Raw genomic sequence first — 19300 nt, forward strand, 5'->3', positions numbered from 1 at the left:
ATGTCACCGCCTTTTAAGAACAAAAGATAGAACCCAGAGAGTATTTGAAAGTTAAAACACGACAGAAGTCTATGGATCTCCCCGACCTCTCTGGCATGCGAGTTTGGTCACCAAAGAACACCGATTTAATTTTTTTTTTCCCCTTAGTCTCTAATCCACTTGAGGGAAATCAGCCTCAAAGCTTGGAGAGATGAGGGTAGGAGGCGGGTTGCAGGGCGATGGTGGGGCAAGGGCTGCTTGCTTGTGCAGGGATTCTTTCACGGGACGAAGGAACCAAAGGACAGCCTGGCTTCTGACTTTTGTAAAGATTCCTGTGATCTTACCGATCTGCTTAATAGAGCAGGAGGCCACTGTTTTAAAAGATAAAGAGACTGAGGTCCAGACAGGGGAAGTGACTTGCCCAAGGACACCCAGGTGTTGGCCTGAATCAGCTCTGGAATTTCTTTTTTGTTTTTTTAAGATTTTTATTTATTTATTCGTGATAGTCATAGAGAGAGAGAGAGGCAGAGACACAGGCAGAGGGAGAAGCAGGCTCCCTGCAGGGAGCCCAACGTGGGACTCCATCCCAGCACCCCGGGATCACGCCCTGAGCCAAAGGCAGACACTTTACCACTGAGCCACCCAGGCGCCCCAGCTCTGGAATTTCTTTGCAGCTTGTGAAACTAGCTTCCCTGACCCCGGACCTCAGCCTTGCCTTTCCCTAATCTTCAGGTTTTAGGATTGGGACCTTTCCCCCAAAGGGTTTGTGGGGTTGTTTTTCCGTGATTGCAAAGCATCTTAAACTGCCCCCATAGAGCTGTTTTCTGACCCTGTCTCTCAAGCGGAGGCAGGAGGTTCCAAGGGTTAAAGAGTACTCCCTGGTGTGGCATTCAGCAGAGGTGAGATGTTCACAAGCACTTGCTCAGTTTACAACTTGCTGTTAATAGAGGCCATTAATCACAGCCAACTGCAGCTGGCTCCGCCTGGGGCAGGGATGGCTCACCATCCCTGGGCGGGGCAGGCGGCCGCAGTACACAGGGGGGGCCTCCTTCACTCACCCCTGAGGCCCAGAAATCTGTCCTGGGAAGGAGGCAGTGGGGTAAACGCTCCCATCATGGTGACACTAGCACATACCATTGGTGACCTGCTCTTTCCAGCTGAGTGTCCCAAATGCCCAACCTGAGTCAAATGCCTGACACGGTGTCTGGCACACGTTATACTTAATGAGTACATTTAAAGAGTCTGGTATTTGGAAGGCCTTGCCCCAAAACAGGGGAGAGGGAGGGAGAAATTTGGGCGGTTTCAACTGCCATCTGGGGGGCAGAAACCTGCTGTGATTCATCTCTAGGCAGGTAGAAGCTGCTGCTGGGTATGTAGCTCATGGACAGAGTTTTCCTTGCAAGGAGGCAGTGGGGTGGGACACTACCCAGGTCGGGCTCAAGATGGGAGCTTCAGGGGCATCTGGGTGGCTCAGCCAGTTACGCGTCTGCCTTTGGCTCAGGTCATGATCTTGGGGTCCTGGGATGGAGCCTGAGTCAGGCTTCCTGCTCAGCAGGGAGTCTGCCTCTCCCTCTCCCTCTGTTCCCTGCCCCTGCACTTGTGCGCTCTCTCTCTCAAATAAATAAATAAAAATCTTAAAAAAAAAATGTGACCTTCATGTCTCAGAGCTTGCTTCTCTTTCTATGGCTTCTGGTGGGGCCCACACGGCTGTGGCTCTGAGTCCTGGACATCCATGACGTCTCTAACTGAGGACTCTGGACCCTGTTGGATTTACTCAAGATCAGAATTCTAGTGGACTAGGTCTAGGTAGGCCTCCTAACAGAGTCCTAGGTGCGCAGTGCTGAGGAGGGAGGAAGGCCCCCTATCATGTTCCAGAATGTTCTACCCCAGTTTTAGATTGTGTGCTGGAGCCAAACACTGAATCATCAAGAGCCAACGGTACTGTTAGGCTTCTTGAGGTCTAAATCAGAGAAAGTATCTGTTGTCTTTTGCCAACCACTTATTTTAATGCTAAAGCCTAGAACAAGGGCAAGTGAATGTGAGGGAAGAGATTTAAATAAAGGATTTCATAGCTCGATCGAGTCCAGCGGCCACCATGTTTGTGGAACTACCCTATGCCTTACATATTATTCAAATATCACCTCGCTTAGAACTCCCAACAACCCCATTTTGCAAGTGTGGAAACAGAGGTGCAGAGAGATGAAATTACTTGACCAAGGTCACAGCCAGGAAGTGTCAGAACTGGATTTGACACCTGGGCTACCAGGCTCCAGAGTCAATGCTCTCACCCACCCAGAAAGGATGGAAAGAACCTTCCAGTGGTGTGGTTGAGACTCAGATGTTGAGACTCCGATGTCACACACTCGCTAGATTCCGCCTTCAGCCCAGTGCGTGCAGCGCTCCCTGGAGAAGGGGGAGAGCGGGATGACCTCTGGAGGCCCTTCCAGACAAGCAGGCCTCCAGCTCTCTCCGGAGTATTCCTCCCTCTTGGACTTCACGTGCTCCTCTTTCTGTCCAGTTCAACAGGCTGGTCCGGGTCTCCTGATTGAGTTCAGCTGTCGCTGTGGGACCAGGAGAGCAGCGTGCAAACCCCTGCAGGATTAGGGGTGCTGATGAGGCGGCCACCAGAGACCAGCATCACTTGACAGGCCTCTCTCTTTCCCCGGTCACAGGGTTGAGCCTGGAGCCCTCTTGGCCGCCCTGGCCTCCCTGTGACCCAGCCCTTCTGGTTGCCATCCCCCCTTCTCTCACAGCTGCTGTTTTTGTAATTTTTTTGCCAGACCCTCCAAGCTCACCCTCTGTCACCTGGTGGCGGCTCACAGAGAAGGCCGAAAGGTTCAGAGGCCACTTCCTGCCTCTCCGCAGGAGAGTCCCTCCTCCATGCCCGCCTGAGAGCTCTCGTCACAAGTCTCCGTGGGAAATTCTTCGTGTTGTCAACACGTCTCAGCACCGACGACGTGGTGAGGCCAGGGCATATGCTGAGATGGAATTTCTGGGGTCAGGCTTCCGGGAATCTGTTGGGGGCACACACAAAGGCTGAAAGCATTCGGTCCCTCTAGCGCAGGGGTCTGCAAGGGGCCAGGGAGTGAGGATTGCGCAGGCCCCACGAGGTCTGCTGCAGCTTCTCAGTTCTGCTGTCGAAACACAACAGCACTTGGAGAGGAGAAGCGAACAGGTGTGGCTGTTTCCAATAAGACGTTAATGACAACGACAGGCTGTGGGCTATAACTTGCCGACCCCTGATGGAAGGCAGCGGAGGGCAGCTTGTGCGTGGCTGGGGCGCACCCAGCCCTCCAGGAGCGGGGAGCCCTCCCCCACACCCCCCGCCAAGGCCGTGGGTAGACAGAGGCGGAGGGAGAGCACTGACCGAGCCTGGAAGGGGCTGCCTCAGGAGCCAGGAGCCCCCAGGCCTTCTGAGCGCTGTATTCAGTCCCCCGCCTGCAGAGACTGCAGAGATGGCCTTCGTCCCGCCCGAGGAGTCCCCACAGCCCTAGCCTCGCTGTCACCTGCCGCTGGAGCTGGAGCGGCCCGAGGCTGATGCACTAGTGAGAAAACCCAAAGCGCATCCTTGCGGGCGTATAGGGCTGGGGAGATGTTCCCGTCTGGGAGCCGGGGCTCAGTGGCCTCTGGGAAGCCCTTGGTGGGGACGGGCCTTGAGGAACCGTCTCGGATGGACCCGAATTCTCAGTGTCCCTTGAGGACCTCGCTTCCCTCTTCCCTCACCCCTACACCTCTCCCCTGCTGCTCGCTCTACCTGGGACACTCGCTCCCCACCTGCCTCACTTAGCCTGCTCGCCTGCCAGCTTCCCAGGAAGCCTGCTCAGGTTGCTCCTGCTCCCCAAGCCTGGGCTGGGCTCGCCACCTGCGCTCCGGTCAAACCCCGAGGGTCCCCGAAGTCCCCTTACCGCACAGCCTTTATGGTGCTTCACGGTGACGGCCGGCTCGCGTGGGTCCTTGCTAGAAGGTAGGCAAGGCCGAGAGCTCTGTGCGGGCAGGGCCCCAACCCCGGGCACCTGGCACGAGACCTGCCGGGGCGACACTCGTACAGGAGCAGGTCAACTAAATACCTAGCAAAGGAACAACTTCACCCACGTCACGGGCCGCGCTTCCCCTTCACCGTTGGGGGAATCCGTGTGTCCGTCACATTCTCTATAAGCTTCCCAAGGAGCTTGCGGGAGCCGAGTCCTTTCCTGTGGTCCTAGAACCGGTCTTTCTCCTTCAGCTTGTGTGTCCGTTAACTGAGTCCGGACACACGTGCGTCCCATGTTCGAGAGGTGTTTGAACAGAGGCAGACGCTCGCCTTAGCGGCCTTCCTGCGGGGGAAGGGATGGGGGAATGTTCTCCGGCCTGGAAGGGAAACAGCCTCTCTTCCTCCGTGCTGAGTGCCCTCTTAGTTCCCTGTAAAGGTTTCCTTTTTATAAACAGGAAGGTGCCTGTTCATGGGGAGGGGGGGGGGGAATTGAGCGAAGGAACTCTGGAGGGGGTGAATGTTTACCTCCGGAGCAGTTTGAGGGGTTTTCTTTTGAAAGGGGAGCTTCTGAGCTCAGGTTTTCTCCAGAAAACTCCAACGTGATTGGGACCAGGATTTGCACACCACTAGAGATTTACTGCAACACCCGCCCGCCCCACCAGCCGGGGGAAAGGGGCCAGGCTCGCAGTCTGGGGTTCTGATAACACCCCTTGGGCCCAGCAGCTGTCTCCCAAGGAGCAGGAACTTGCCAGATATCACCACACCAACCTTCCCAATTTCCCCCAAATGGAGGAAGAGACAGAGATGGATATTACGAGGCCAGGAAAACCAGGACACAGATTGAAGAACATCAGGTCAGAAAGGCAGTGAGAGTTTGAATCCAGGTGGCAGCCCACCCTCCCTTCCCCACACCCCCACTCCTCCCATCATGGCCCTTGGGGTGCTGCGGGCTGCAGGCCGGTGGGCGAGGAGCTGGACTGACTGGCACAACTTCCTGCGGTGGGAGAGGCGGCCAGGAATGGAAGAAGGGGAGGAGGAAGAGAGATGTTTCCATCCCGATGGTTTTCTCACGTCCATGCCCACCTCCCCGCAACTTTTTGGAAACCTGTTCTGCTCTCCCCCACTTTGCTTTAGGGCTAGCCCTTGGGCCGTGCCAGGCCTGTGCCTGGGGAGTTGCTACCTCTCTTGATTTCAGGATTTTGTGCCTTCAATGGGATAACTTCTGAGGTGTTCTCGGGGGGCAACTGGCACGAGCCTGCCTGGCAGCTTGGCCAAGCCTTGGTTACGAGCGAGTCATGTCTACGGGATAGTAAAAATAGACAACAAACGGACGGCTCTTTCTACTCTTGGCCTTTTGCCTCTGCTCTCGCGCCTCTGGGGGTCCCGTGAGACTTGATTTTCCCAGATTCCCTTTGACTCCCCAACTCCTTGCCATAGGACACCTGCCCTCCCCACTCCAGGTTGTTCTAGGTTCTTCTCACCTCCTCTTCTCACCAGAGAGCGCCTCTGGCAGGAAAGCTGACAAAGCAATTAACAGCCTGGACAGCTCATTAAATACTAGAGCTGAGAGGTGCTAAATTTTCTCCAACTGCTCAAGGGCAACCGCCTGTAGGTCGTTCAATAGGCAAGATCTGTTTCAAGTGCTGGTCGGGGAGCTTAACCCCAGCACCTGCGGTCCTGACCCAGCCGCCCTCCTGCCATCCCGCGCCCAGGCCCTGGCCTCGGCTGCCGCATGGAGTCACCTGTGCGCCGTATGCTTCGCCCGCTCAGGTCTCTGCTTTAAGGAGCCCATCTCCTGGCAAAGCGCCCGAGGCTGAGTAATTCCTGGGCAGCACCCAGGATGGGGTGGTATGGGGATAGCCAGGGGGAGGACGAGACGTCGTCCTCTCCTGGGGGACTTCGCAAAGATTGTGTACAAATACGCAGAGGGAGAAGTGGGGGGGCAAGAAGGACACACAGGCCCCGTCCTTGGCAAACCTCCTCGTGTTTGTGTGATGCTAGAAGGGCAGCAGGTGCAGGGGAGGGCACGAGGGAGAGGGGAGAGGAGGACTTAACCGGGGAAGGTTTGTGGTCTCCAACAAGCTTTGAACAATGCTTGACAGAAAGAAAGAGATTCAGACTCAGGGGAGATTAAGTGACCTCAAAACAAGGCTCAGGCAGCAGAGGGGGCCTTTGATTGGAAGGACTAGAATAAAGTCCTTGGAGGTATAGGGGCTGGGATAAAATTACAGCCCCACGAAAATGTAGATCTGACCTAGGAGAAGAATGAGCCAGAAAGGCTTCACATTTCAGGGAAGGACTTAGGATCATAAGACCCCTTGCCTGGTGCCCGAGGGCCTGGTGCCTGTTGTGTGCCTGCTGTGAGCACCCTCATGCACGGTGGACAATCCAATATGTGGATTCTTCTCTGGGTAGGGCCCTGGAAGCAGCAAGTCACGTGCACACGTGTCCTGCAGGTGCCGAGGGGAGCTGGGTGTGAAGAGTGAGGGGAGAGGGAGCGTGTGAACTCGTGTGAATGGCCACGGAGGACAGTGGCCAGAGGGGATGACCCTGGCACCATGCGGAAGGATCACTAATTTGAAAGAAGATTGTTTGGAATGTCAGACGGAAGAGGGGCAGCGCTGGACCTCTGGGTCCCCTTCCCGGGAAGCCCCCTTCCTGCCTTTGCCTTCAGATTCCCACCACGGCTCCCTCCCTGCTTCTCCTTACAGCTCAAGCATCCCGGGCCATGCACCTCTGCATGCACCGCCCTCCTCCCTCACCTCTGTCCCTCCCTCGTCTCCTCCACCCACCATCCCCTTCGACCCCGCCCCAGAGCTGCGGCCTACAGAAGGGGCAGACCTTTGGCCTTGGCACCCAAGGAGGAGCACAGCCCCCGCCCCATGGAGTGCAGGGTTCCTGCAGTGAAGGCCATCCCCACCTTGCCCCTGGCCCCATATAGCTGGTGGGCTGATCTCAGAGGAGCACGTGCGTAGCCCTGCAACTCTACTGGAAGGTCCATCCCTCCTCCTTCCTCTTGGCACATTCTCCCATCGCCCGCTCCTTCTCTCTGGCCTTGCGATTGCTGAGCGCATCTCTTTCCACTGCCTCTACCATCCCCTTCAGCCCCTTCAGCTGGTGCCTGCAACCCTCCTGGCTTCAGAGGACGGGTGGGCAAGAGGTCAGAGGGTGGGCAAGCGGCCATCTGCTCAGGGGCACAACAGGCAAAGGTTGTCAAGAAGATGCCCCGGTTTCCTCCATTCCTCCCTCAAGTATTGGTGAATTGGGCTCAACACAGGAATTCCATCAACGAAGAAAACAAACATATGGTTGGTTCATGCTCCACAGAGCCTTCAGTCTAGCAGAATAATGCTTAACAATAACTGCTCAAATATAAAATGATAAACTGTGACGTCAGGAGATCCTGCACCTACAGGTGCATCCAGAATCTGACCACCCCCACCCACAGCTCCACTGCTGCAGGATGCTCCGGGGCATCTTCATCTCACTGGATTATTACAGGGGCCGCTCGTCTGGTCTCCTCTCTTCCACCTTTGTCCCCCTGCAGTCTGTTTCCAACCCAGCAGCCAGAGTGGTCCTTTCAACATGTGAGCCAGATCTTGTGATCCCTCTACTAAGAACACCGCAGCGGCCGCCCATCTTAGAGAAAAAGACTAGTCGTTATCATGGCCAATGGCCCCGTATGATTAATGACCCCCCACCTCTCTGATAAAATCTCCTTCCACTTTCTCTCTGCTCAAGCCAGTCCAGGCTAACAGCCTCCAGATAGTAAAAGTGATATTTAAATCTGGGTGTGTCTGATTCAAGAGTCCATGACCCTCCACTAACAACATTATCATCCCTTTTTTACAAATGAGGAAACAAATGTTCAATAAGACTAAGATGAGGCTGGAGTCACATGACTAAGAATCCTATCACTGCAGATTGTATCTGTCGTTATCTGCATAATTGCACATCCAGGATGGACCCCCTACCACTTCTCGCAGAAGATAAGTGTCCACCAGTGCAGACCAGGAAACAATCCCATTGGCAATTCAAGTCACTTCCACTGTACCAAATTCCCCTCAATTTTTAGTTCTATTGAGCTGTGGCCTTGGTCCTTCCAGCATAAGATCATTTTAAAATGGTCTCAGAAAATCAGCCAGGAAATGAAAAGTTTTCTTCCTTTAAATTCTCATGCTACCCACAATGCAAGGATAGTTTTTATCCCCATAGTTTTTGTAAATAAAGCTGAAGCGGTACCCAGGAAGTTTGAGATCGAATCATCTGGTCCAGAGCCTCCTTTGGAGAGGTCCCCAGGGCCTGGTGCAGGAGAAGCCAGGGAAATCCTTCACTCTATCTATGGTCAGTGGACTTGCCGTAGGGGAACAGAGGAAAGCCCATCAGACAGGGTAACCCTGGAGACAACCAAGAGGCTCAGGGCACCATCTCCCACTCATGTGAGTCAGATCACAACCATGCAAAGAGAAGAAATGGGCAAGAGGGTCCCGGAGAACTTTCTCTAGGATAGAGATGAACACCAGGATTACCATCTCCAGGATGGACACAAGACTGGACCAAGAAGGGACCCTCAGGCTCCTGGATCCATGGAGCCATCATGCTGGTGCTCTGGCAAGTGGTTCCTGATTGAGTTCCTCCAGGGGCACAAAGCAGTCACCAGGCAATAAATCCCTCTTCCGCCCTGAGCATTAATGAGAGCCAGCCGGCTCCTGTCAATCTCCAGGAGCAAGCATCTAACAACCTAGGCTGACAGGTGGCCCCCTGGGATACGGTCTATAGTGGAGCCCAGGGACTGCCCGGGGCATTTTCCAGAATTAACTGCAGGGAGGGTGGGAGGTGTGAGAGCCCCAGAAAAAGGAAGTGGGGACGTGAAGGGGAGGCACCCAATCTGGGTCCCAAGGTCTCTTGATGCAGGCTGGGCTTTTAGAAGGAACAGCACCAGAAGGTGTCACTGAGCTGAACCAGCCAAAGGGCTTTGTCACCTTTCCTAGCGACTGCGCAGCAGAAGTCCTCTGGTAGGATTCGAGCTTCCTTTTTCTCTTTTTCTCTCTTCTCGGTCTTCCTCCCACCCTCCCTCCGTCTCTCCTGCGCTCTCTCTCTCTCTCTCTCTCTCTCTCTGTGTCTTTTCTGATTCTCCAGGAGGAAGTTCCACAGGGGCAACTGGACAGGGTGGCCGTCAAGTGGACCTGATCTCTCTCGTTTTATAAATCAGAAGCCCACGTTTTGAGGGGCAAAGAGGCTTGTCTGCCTGGCTCCACTCCCGGCTGTGCCACCGTGTCAGGTAAGGCTCACTCCGTGACCTAAACTCACTTCACCTCTCAACGTCTCAGGTCTCCTCTCTGTAAAATGGGGATAAGATAGCTGTGAGGTCGAAGGTGTCCATGGGTGTAAGAGCCCGGGGCGGGGTGGGGGGGGGTCTGGCATCAAGTCAAGGGTCTGGGTTGCTTACTGACTCCTGGAGAAAGTCTTCACGTCCATCATTAGATTACTGATTACTCCATCACTCACCGGACTCGGGCAGCAGCTCACTCCTCCTGGAATGTTGAATTTTATCTTTGGAAAGGGAAACCGAACATTTATTTGGAGCCACGTTTGAGAAATGAAACGAGTGAGGATCAAAGATTTGATGTTTATCTAAAATAACATCTCACTCACAGGGTTGGCTTTTCCACCCTTCGTGGAGACAAACACCTTGTGTCAACACCAAACGAACAATTCTTATAAGCTGAGAATTCTCGCTCTTACTATATGATGACTAATGTCCTTCTCTACTCAATGGCTATTTCCTGTTGCTGTTCTACTCTTTGAGAATACTTAATTACTTGATGGAGTTTTTAACACTTTGCATCTCAAATTCTGGTTGGGTAGCCTGAGCCCCTGATTGTTTTCTTTTCTTTTTCTTTCTTTTTCTTTTTCTTTCTTTCTTTCTTTTTCTTCTTTCTTTCTTTCTTTCTTTCTTTTTTTCTTTTCTTTTCTTTTCTTTGATTGTTCTTTCTGAACCAAAACCAATAAAGAGAAGTCAGTTTTGACTGTCGACTGTGGCTCATTTATGTCTTCAAACATCTCCATCTATGCCCAGAATTGGGCAGGAAAATGGCTTTGATGACTGTAAGAGTTTGGTAATGATGTGGTTAGGGCTGAGACAGGACAGGTCAGTCTGTTAATCCTACATCCCGACTCTCAGCCGTCAGCCCCTAACTTTGAGGCTATGACCGACCACGTTGTGAGAAACCACCTATATTGGTTGTGTAATTCCCAGTGAGTCCCACTCCCGTCTTGAATTGCACTGTTCCCTTTGGTTTGGGACCTCTCCCTTCCTTATCTTCCAGTTTTATTACCCAGAACCACGATAGGCATCTCCCTGTCTGTCCGTTATCTCGGTTATGCAGGAGTCTCCACACACGCCCACTTAAAATCAAGTAGTGGTGGAGAGTTGCTTGTCGCTCCCCAACTGGAGTCAGGTAAATTATTTGTAGATTCTCTGGCAGCACTGGGGGGCATTCACCCAACAGATGAATGCCAAGCACTGTTCTCAACTCCGGAAACAAAACAGAATCTCTCTCATGGGGTTTCTGTTTCAAAATGAGGAGAGAACCAATAAGCAAATATATAGATTGGACCAATTCAGTCTGGATAAATACTAGCTTCTCTGCACTGGATAATGAGAGAGGTTCAAAGCAGTGATGAGGAGTCAGCTGGGCAGAGGCAAGAGCCTGCACGAACACCTCCCTGCAATCCACAGTGGAAAGAGTAAAAGTAAACGTGCTAACGAAGTGCCAGTATTACCAAGTGCCCATGGCTCAGTCGCCCATTCCTTCTCCATCATGGAGAGCTGCGGTCGGAGCCAACCACAATGACAGGCACCGCCTACTGGTGACCTGACAATGAGAGTCTCTGGGCTGGGGCTGTGCCTCTGCCACTGAGTGTGGAAGGCCTGGGCTACCTCTCCATCAGAGGATGAGCCCCCAGAGGGCGGGAACAGTCTCCTCTCCAGTCCCCAGGGGAGGGCCCTGTCTTCAGGGTTTCCTAAGCAGGCGAGTGACAGGCACCTTTGCATCCCATGGCTGCAGCTCTCAAGGCCTTAAAAGTGCGCAGCAGGCCCCAGCCTCGCTCTCTGCCCGGCCCTCGGCCTGGCCCCTGCCTGTGGTGCTCTGCTTTGGCAGGGGGCCCCAGGGCCAAGCCACGGGGCGGGGATGGGGTTTCAGCCTGAACTTTACTACCAGCTGCATGTGGCCGGGCTGCTGGGAACTTGGGAAGTTGATGCCAGAGCAAGGATAGCTGATCTCAGAGAAGGCGCCATACTGCCCTTGGAACCCGGGGCAGGGGGATTGCGTCATAGGGTCTCATCCCCATGGTACTGGTCTCAGCTGGCCAGCGGGAGCGGAGGTTCCCAGGGACAAGTCATATCCCCTCTGGGCCTCGATTTCCATCTTAGGCAAAGCAGTCCGTGAGACTGAGCTTGCCCTGGGTATGAATCCAGGCTCAGGCCCAGGGGTTGGGAGGCCCTGTCCCTGCCCTTGGAAGCCCCTAGTCTGATGTGGGAGACACAGCCCCACTCCTGGGGAGTGCCAGTCTAATGGGGGAGATAGGTCCCAGCTTCAGATTTTTTTTTTTCTGTTCCAATCTAACTAATACGCAACACCCAAGAGCTCCTCCTAAAACACAAATAATTATTTCTCCTAAAAGCCTCTTACGGCTCCTCATGCACCCCAAAATAAAGCCCAAACTCCCCTGCAAGGCACGAAAAGCACTTTACAACCTCCCTGGGTGTGAGGCCTGCAGGGCAGGTGGGCCTTTAGGTGAAGGTGAGGGCCCTGCCACAAAGCTGCAGGGGAACGGGGAGCGGAGCCCTCTCCGGGGGCACCGTGGGTGTGGTGCGGGAAGGTGTCCTGGGAGGAGAGACTCGCTCGGCCTTTGCAAAGCTCTGGGACTGGAGGGAGGCAGAATCTGTGTCCCTAGGACCGGCCTGAGGCACGAAGGCCCAGCTGAATTAATGTGGTCCCCAGACATGTCACTGAATACATATATAACGGGAGGGCAGGAAAGGGGCCTGTTCTAACGGGGGGGGGGGGGGGGGGGGGCGGGGGCCAGAAGGACCTGGTGCTGGAAGGACCGAGCCAGAAGGTCAGGTGAAGGGCATCGGTTGGTAGAAAGGTCTCGGGCACCGCGAGGAGCTCAGTGGGTGAGGGCAGGCTCCTGGCGCAGCATGCAGTTGCCGTCAGGCTTGGCCCCAATGACAAGAGCCTGAGTCAGGCTGACCTGCGGGCCTCCCGGGGTTCTTGGGGCTCCCGACGCACCCACCCCATCAGTCTCCCGTCCCAGCCCAAGGCGGCTGGCTCCTCTGCTCCACCTCCTCGCTGCCTGCTGGACTCAGTTTCTCCACCTGGGGGGTGGGCAGTCTGACAGAGCACTGGCCCAGATTCCAGGAATCAGGACGGTCTCCCCGTCCCCCCTTTTGCCAGCGTGACGCCCCTGCGGCGAGGCCCGCCGTGGTCAGGGCCCCGAACGCCACGAGGGCTCTAGGGAAAGATGGTAGGAGGCGTCTCCTTTCCAATCGGCTTGCCACCTCCTCCCGCAAGGGCTGTCGCCGGGGGTGGGGGGGGGGTGGGGGGGGCAGCCAAGGACTCGGGGCTGGGGCGACTTGCTGGGAGTTGGGAGGACTGGTGAGGGGTGACACAGAGCCTTTTCTGAACCCCACAGACTCCCCGCCCCTCCTGGCTCCTGCCCTGGGCAAAGCCCCACCCGGGCGGTGGCAGGTGCTTTGAAGGCCTCCAGGGTTACCTCCCAGTGAGCTTTCCACGCGGTCATGGGAGAGACACTGATAGGAATGAACGAGATACTCCTTTTATATTTTTTAAAAAAGATTTTATTCATTTATTCATGAGTGGTACAGGGGGAGAGAGAGAGAGAGGGGGGCAGAGACAGAGGCAGAGGGAGAAGCAGGCTCCATGCAGGGAGCCCGACGTGGGACTCGATCCAGGGTCCCCAGGATCACACCCCGGGCTGAAGGCGGTGCTACACCACTGAGCCACCCGGGCTGCCCTCCTTTTATATTTTGAAAGCACAAATCGTGTTCATCCCCAGATCACGTTACCGATAGGGCACCGAGAATTAGTCATTTTTACGAACCCTGTAATAATCTGTAAAGAGCATGATTACCTTGCACGGCACTTTGTGTCTATGGGTTAAGAAGATTAAGTAGCTGAATATAAGTATTTAAAATATACTACTCATATTTTAGTCCTGTTTTATTATTTTCTTCTTTTAAAAAAGATACCAGAGGGGCACCTGGATGGCTCAGTGGTTGAGTGTCTGCCTTGGGCCCAGGGTGTGACCCCGGAGTCCTGGGATGGAGTCCCACATTGGGTTCCCCACAGGGAGCCTGCTTCTCCCTCTGCCTGTGTCTCTGCCTCTCTCTCTCTCTCTGTGTCTCTCATAAATAAATAAATAAATAAAATCTTTAAAAAAAAATACAGAAGGCTCAAAAATTGCAAGTGGTTGCGCCCTTCTCAACGTCTGAGAGGCCCTGGTCTATCTTTTGAAGATAAGAGGTTCATGGTCCAAAGAATGCAGCCATGAAAGCTGCAAAGTGTTAGATTATATTTAATTTTTAAAGTTCTGAATTGCTGGGCCAGGAGGCAGAAGTGTGATGGCGTCAGAGGGCCTGCTTGACATTCCTACCCGGTCATTTCCTAGCTGTGTGACTGTGACGCTGGTGTCAGGCCGTTCTTAGCCTCGGCTTACTTATCTGTAAAATGGACATAATAAGGATCTACATCCTAGGGCTGTTATGTGGCTAAGCAAAACAACCCATATAATGATGTCACGCAGGATCTCGGGACCCCATGTGTGCCGTAATTTGCTGTGATTTGATGACAGCAGTCGGTGCCTCTGTAACACAGAGGCAGCTGTATGAAAACGCAGCCCGAGGAAGCAGAGCAGGTTCGCCTCCGCGAGCAGGACTTGTTTCTTCGCCTCCTCACCATCTGACTGATAGCTCAGCGAAGCCGCTTTCTGGAATGACTTGGCAATTGGGACTTCTCCCCAGTTCACCGCCTTTTGACAGGTCACGCTCCTCTCCATTAACAACTAGTAATGTGTGGACCTACCCTGCCTCCCTCCTTTGCAGAGAGGAGCCCTGAGGCCGGGAGAGAAGCCCATCTCCGGAAAGGAGGGAGGCAGAGTAGATCCACAGATTGCTAGTTGTGAGGACTGCAGATTTAAGAGTTAATACAAAGATCTAGAAGAATGTCTGACACGTAGCAAGAGCTCTGTAAGAGTCCGGTACTGCTGCTGGCATTGTGTTGTTGCTGGATGCTCTCAAAGGTCCTGTCCAGCTCTGATCTTCTGGAAGGTTCTGCATGGCCCCAGTAGACCAATGCCCATTGTGGCCTAAAGCCTCCTGGAAACTGGAGCGGGGACTCCTCCTGCCCTCTGTTCCCTGGGGGTCCAGAGGGCCCCCTTCTGTGACCCTCAGGTCAGCGGGGTCTCCTGGGCTGGACACTTTCAGATGAGAGGCTTAGCTCCTGACACACATTTCTGATGATGAAAGCTGGCTTTGCAAGCATGAAATTGCCCTTTGGGTCTCTAAGATCTTCGTTTCCACAGGGCACATTTGCTACCTGCAGGTGCATGAGAAAGACATGAACTAAGGCTGACCCGTAGGCTGGGCTAGAGGCAGGAAGGCTTGAGGGCCAGGCAGGCAGCTGTGCAGGGGTGGCGGCGGGGGGAGGGGGGTCTGAGAGTTGCTGACGAAAGGGCAGCACTGAGTGTACCCCAGGGAGGCTGCTGTGAAGCACAGGGAATGGTACTGTGTGTCCCCACCCCACACTCTCAGTTCCATCTTCCTGGGCCAGGACTGGGAAATAGATTCTTGGGCCCTAGCTCTAAGCTCAGAAATGGGTCAAAATTCCTGAAGTCGTCCCCACAGGGCAGCAGGCAGCCTTCTACCTTTTCAGAGAGTCCAGCTCTGTCAGTGACATTGTGTGTGTGTCTTTGAGCAGAGCCATGCCCTCCCAATCCATCTACCTGGACCTCCGTGGGAACAGGAGAGGACATGGTCCCATGGAGAAAGTCTTCAGGGACACTTGCCCAGCTGGAGCAGAGCTGTTTTGCACACCAACACATAGAGGCCGTAGCAGTCTGTAAATGAATTCGAATTCTCTCCCGAGTCACATGAAATGACCCTGCTTTCCAAGTATGCAAGGCCTTGCCATGGAACCCACTCAGCAAGTCACAGGGCTCTAGAAGATTCAGATTGGCCAGGATCTCATGGATCATCCCACCCGACCCATGCATGCCATGGGGAGCAAGGGGGCCCCTAGAGGGAGGCCTGTATGGGGCCCAAGCCTCTTGGCTCCTGCCATACAATAATGCATTTCCCTCTTGTGGGGACAAGGAAGCAATCACAAATTGTGATCATTTCACTACCCAAAGTCTTTGAGCCCTTCCCATAAGTCACTGTAAAAGAATGAATATGCACAATCCCTGCATATTCATGACATGGATATTCCCCTAATAACGAAGGCCCAAATTCATCCCTGTAGCTCCCAAAGAAAAAGTCTATGAGAAGGTATAATAAGGTCACATCATGGAGACACGTAGTGTGAACATTTTACCACTGGATACAATCTGGGCCCCGGGGAAGATCACTGGGCAACAGAAAACTACTGTTGGCCTGAGTGGTAGGTAGCCAGAAAATTCCCTCAAGGGGCTGTCTTGTCACCCCCTTTGTTACCTGCTTCCAATCACAAGAAGCAACACCGTGTCTGGCCTAGGATCTTTCATACCATTGAGGATTCTCACCTTCAGGCGGATGCCTCAACATGCCGGGCACAGCTATATATTATTGGGCATTCCATTTCATAAAGCATAAAGGATTTAAAAAAAACAGAGGATAGAAGATGAATGAAAGCCCTTTCATGCTTGGAGTCCTGAAATTTCCATCTTATTGCAGTGAGAGGGATGCAAGGATGGTACAAGGCAGAGCAGGGAGGCATGACGACTGTGGTCTTCTCGCCATCCCCAGGCCTCAGGGAAGAAACTACCAGCTACCTGGAGGGCCATGGAGGCACCTAATACGCTGAAGGGCTGTGTATGGGCCATGTTCCCAGCCTCCCTCTTCCCCTCCTGGGACGCTGGAGCATTGCGGCTCAGAAGGCCCCCTGGAGCCCAGGGCCCTATCATCAGAAAGAACACCTTGGCTTTATTGGACCAGGCTCCTGGGAGCTGAACTCCTGCCTCCCACTTCCACTCTCCCCCATTCCTTTCTACCTGCACCAGAGGGAGTTTCTAAAACTGCAAACTGGATCCTGTCTCTCTTTCAACTTAAATAAACCTCAGTAGCCCTTAGGACAGAGATCAAAATTCTCCAACGGCTTCTCAAGCCCACCTGTCCACACGCTGCGCTCACGGCCTCCCGCCCCAGGGCTCCCAGCTCCAGCTCTACCGGCCCTCTACTGGTTCCCTCGGAGCACAGGCTGCAGTTCGTAGAACTGGCTAGTCGGCCCGCGTCTGACCCGTTAGACTGCAAGCTCCAGGAGAAGGAGGCCTGGTCCTTCGCTTCCCTTCCTTTATGTTCCCAGCACCAGACCCAGGACCCGACACAGGGCAGGTGTTCAACACCAGCCTCTGACACCTAGGGTGAGAGACACAGGGGAACACACAAATAGATGCACACGCGCACACACACCCACACTTGTGCATGCACACACCCCAGAGTGGAAGGGGTCAAGCACCTCCCTTCTCAGAACACAGCGGAGGTGGCTCCGACACAACTGGCAGTGTGCTCGTGTGCCAATGAGTCCGTGTAAGTGTCCAGGGGTCTCCCTTTGAAGCCGACCGGGTGACCCTCTCATCTCATCTCCTGAGCTTTGCTTCCCCTTCACTCTCCTTAAGAAAATCTATTAGCAGCTATCCTGTCCCCACTTCCCATCTTCCATCCACACGTCCTCAAAAACCCAACCACCTGCCTGCCACCTTCAGGCCCCAGCCCGGGGCGCCGAGCCCCCGCCCCCCTGCTATCCCGAGAAAGCTCACCTTCCCCGAGAAGGCCTCCGGGCTGCACGGCTTCCAGGGTCTCCTCCTGCCCCACTCTCGCAGGAGAGTGCACCCCCACAGTAGAGCCTTTGGGATCTTGCTCTTCTGTGTGGTTCCCAAAACCTGTTGCCTGTTTGCTGCCGCTCTGGGTTGTGATTCCCAAGAGGGCAGCGGCTTTATGTATTTGTGTGACTTATGATGTCAAGGGTCTCAAGGGATCAGCTTAGCTGCAAAATTAGGGCTTTGGATGAAGTACCCCATCCCTGCTAAAAAGGGTCATCTAAATGAGGCGACGTGGAGCAAACTTAACCACGCCAATCTAGTTAAGAGCTCCCAGCTTTGCAAACCGAGGAGCTGGATGAGCTAATGTCACAGGACCCTTCCATCTCTGACCTCCTCTGAGGCTAGGGCATTAGCCGCCGCCGAGGGGGGCTGTCCTGCCAAGCCTGGGCTGGAGCAGGAGGCGGGAGGCGGGCAGTGGGAGGGGCCGAGGAGCCTGGGGAGTCCGCGGTGACCTACATCTGCTCCCGCACTGCCCGTCCACCAGCAGTCCATTCAGAGCCCCCGGCAGTGTGCGGCAGCGGGAACAGGGAGGAGGGAGCACTCAGGAGGCTGGACGTGGGCAGGGCACCCAGGTAAGTGGGCACCGTGCACCCGGCTCCCACCCGGGGCAGAGCAGGGCAGAAGGAGAGATGCGGGAATGCTCTCTAACCTCTCTACTCAGGAAGGGGCAGCGGGGGGCATGAGGCGCAGCCCCATGGGTGCACGCACAGTACCCTCTAAATGACTCCAGGATATTTGGGAGAGACAATTTCAGCGAGTCCTGTCCAGTGGTTCCGTCCTGGCTCGGGTCTTCCAGGCACAGTTTGGCTTAGCGTGTGGAAGGATGACCAGGTTAGACACCTGGCTAGCCGTCCAGAATAAGGACCTCCGGCCTGGGACTTGATCCATCTTGATTAATAACCTGGTCGAAGCAGTTGAGACAAACCCCACTCGGCTCTTCCTGCCTCAACTCTACCAGTTTGGAAGGGGGGGCAGCAGCTGCCCGGAGGGGCAGGTGGGGCGGGGGCCGGGGGCCTGGGGGCCTGGGGGCCTGGGGGGACCGGGACCACTGCCCGGGGCGCCAGGGCCCAGAGTCGTGGCTGGACAGGCTGAGTGAGGACAAGGCTGCTGTTTGGTACTGAGAAAAATTGGGATTTCTTCTCAAAAGAGGGAAGGAACCATGAGGAGAGAATTCACTTCCTTCCGGCTCCCTCTGATGGAGACCACATCCCCCTACCCTCCAAGCCTCCAACCCTCCAACCCACCCATCTCTCACCTGCTGGTCACTAACCTGGCCCCGGATCTGGCTTCCTGAAGAGAGCGGAGGTCTGGGGGGCAAGGTGGCTTCACATCAGGCCCCTAAATTCCTGTCTGGAGTGCTTCTCTGTCCCTTCTCAGCTGGGGCCTGTGGGCACAAGGGGGGAGGAGCAGCGGGGTGGGCAGTGCGCTTCAGGAGTGGGGGGGGGGGCAGGCGGGGCGCCTGAGAGCCACGAGGCTGGGAGGACGACCAAGGGGACAGCCAGGTGTCAGGCTAAGTTCCAAGTCACTGCAGGTGCCCAGGACCTGCGGGGGGGTGGGATGCAGCCTCCTGCAGGCCTCCCACAGGCCCCCACGGACCTCGCAGCCCCCCGGCAGTCCCTGCGAACTCCAGAGCCCCTGCAGGTCCTCTGCAGACCCCCGCAGGCTCCCGTGGACCCCAGAGCCCCACCGGAGGCCCCCGCAGGCCCCTCCACCTCCCTCCAACCCCCTGCAGTCCCCTCCAGCCCCCTGCAGCCCTCCACAGTCTCCGCAGCCCTCCGCAGCACCCCCGCAGCCCCCTCCAGCCCCCCGCAGCCCCCTGCAGCCCTCCGCAGCCCCCTCCAGCCCCCTGCAGCCCCCTGCAGCCCTCCGCAGCCCCCTCCAGCCCCCTGCAGCCCCCTGCAGCCCTCCGCAGCCCCCTCCAGCCCCCTGCAGCCCCCTGCAGCCCTCTCCAGCCCCCCGCAGCCCCCCGCAGCTCCCCCCGCAGTCCTCTCCAGCCCCCCGCAGCCCCCGGCAGGCCCCGCCGCAGTCCCCTGCAGCCCTCCGCAGACCCCCGCGGGCCCCCCGCAGCCCCCCACAGCCCCCTCCAGCCCCCCGCAGCCCCCGGCAGGCCCCGCCACAATCCCCTCCAGCCCCCTCCAGCCCCCCGCAGCCCCCCCGCAAACCCTGCCGCAGCCCCCTCCAGCCCCCTGCAGCCCTCCGCAGACCCCCGCAGCCCCCTCCAGCCCCCCGCAGCCCCCGGCAGGCCCCGCC

At 55.6% G+C, this 19300-nt stretch overlaps 1 protein-coding gene and 1 long non-coding RNA gene across 9 annotated transcripts in view; one reads left to right on the plus strand and one right to left on the minus strand.

Moving 5' to 3' along the window:
* Positions 1-1666: 1666 nt before the first annotated feature.
* Positions 1667-17523, minus strand: LOC121495371. 8 transcript variants are annotated; one of them, XR_005988973.1, is made up of 5 exons: positions 16341-17523; positions 9399-9483; positions 3885-4292; positions 2775-2993; positions 1667-2571 (listed from the first exon to the last, which is right to left on the minus strand). It is a non-coding gene; the product is annotated as an uncharacterized LOC121495371 (long non-coding RNA). The 8 variants fall into 8 exon arrangements; XR_005988976.1 differs by adding an exon at positions 14978-15091 and having other exon boundaries at positions 2775-4292; positions 16988-17520; XR_005988971.1 differs by having other exon boundaries at positions 2775-4292; positions 16341-16586; positions 16988-17520.
* Positions 17513-19300, plus strand: part of IGFN1 (immunoglobulin like and fibronectin type III domain containing 1) — a 32162-nt gene continuing 30374 nt past the window's right edge. Inside the window, exon 1 of the mRNA XM_041762737.1 lies at positions 17513-17622. The gene's annotated coding sequence lies outside the window, so the exon portion shown is untranslated. The remainder of the gene's footprint in view (positions 17623-19300) is intronic.

This window comes from Vulpes lagopus, chromosome 1, assembly GCF_018345385.1.
Source record: "Vulpes lagopus strain Blue_001 chromosome 1, ASM1834538v1, whole genome shotgun sequence".
Taxonomy (NCBI): Eukaryota; Metazoa; Chordata; class Mammalia; order Carnivora; family Canidae; genus Vulpes; species Vulpes lagopus.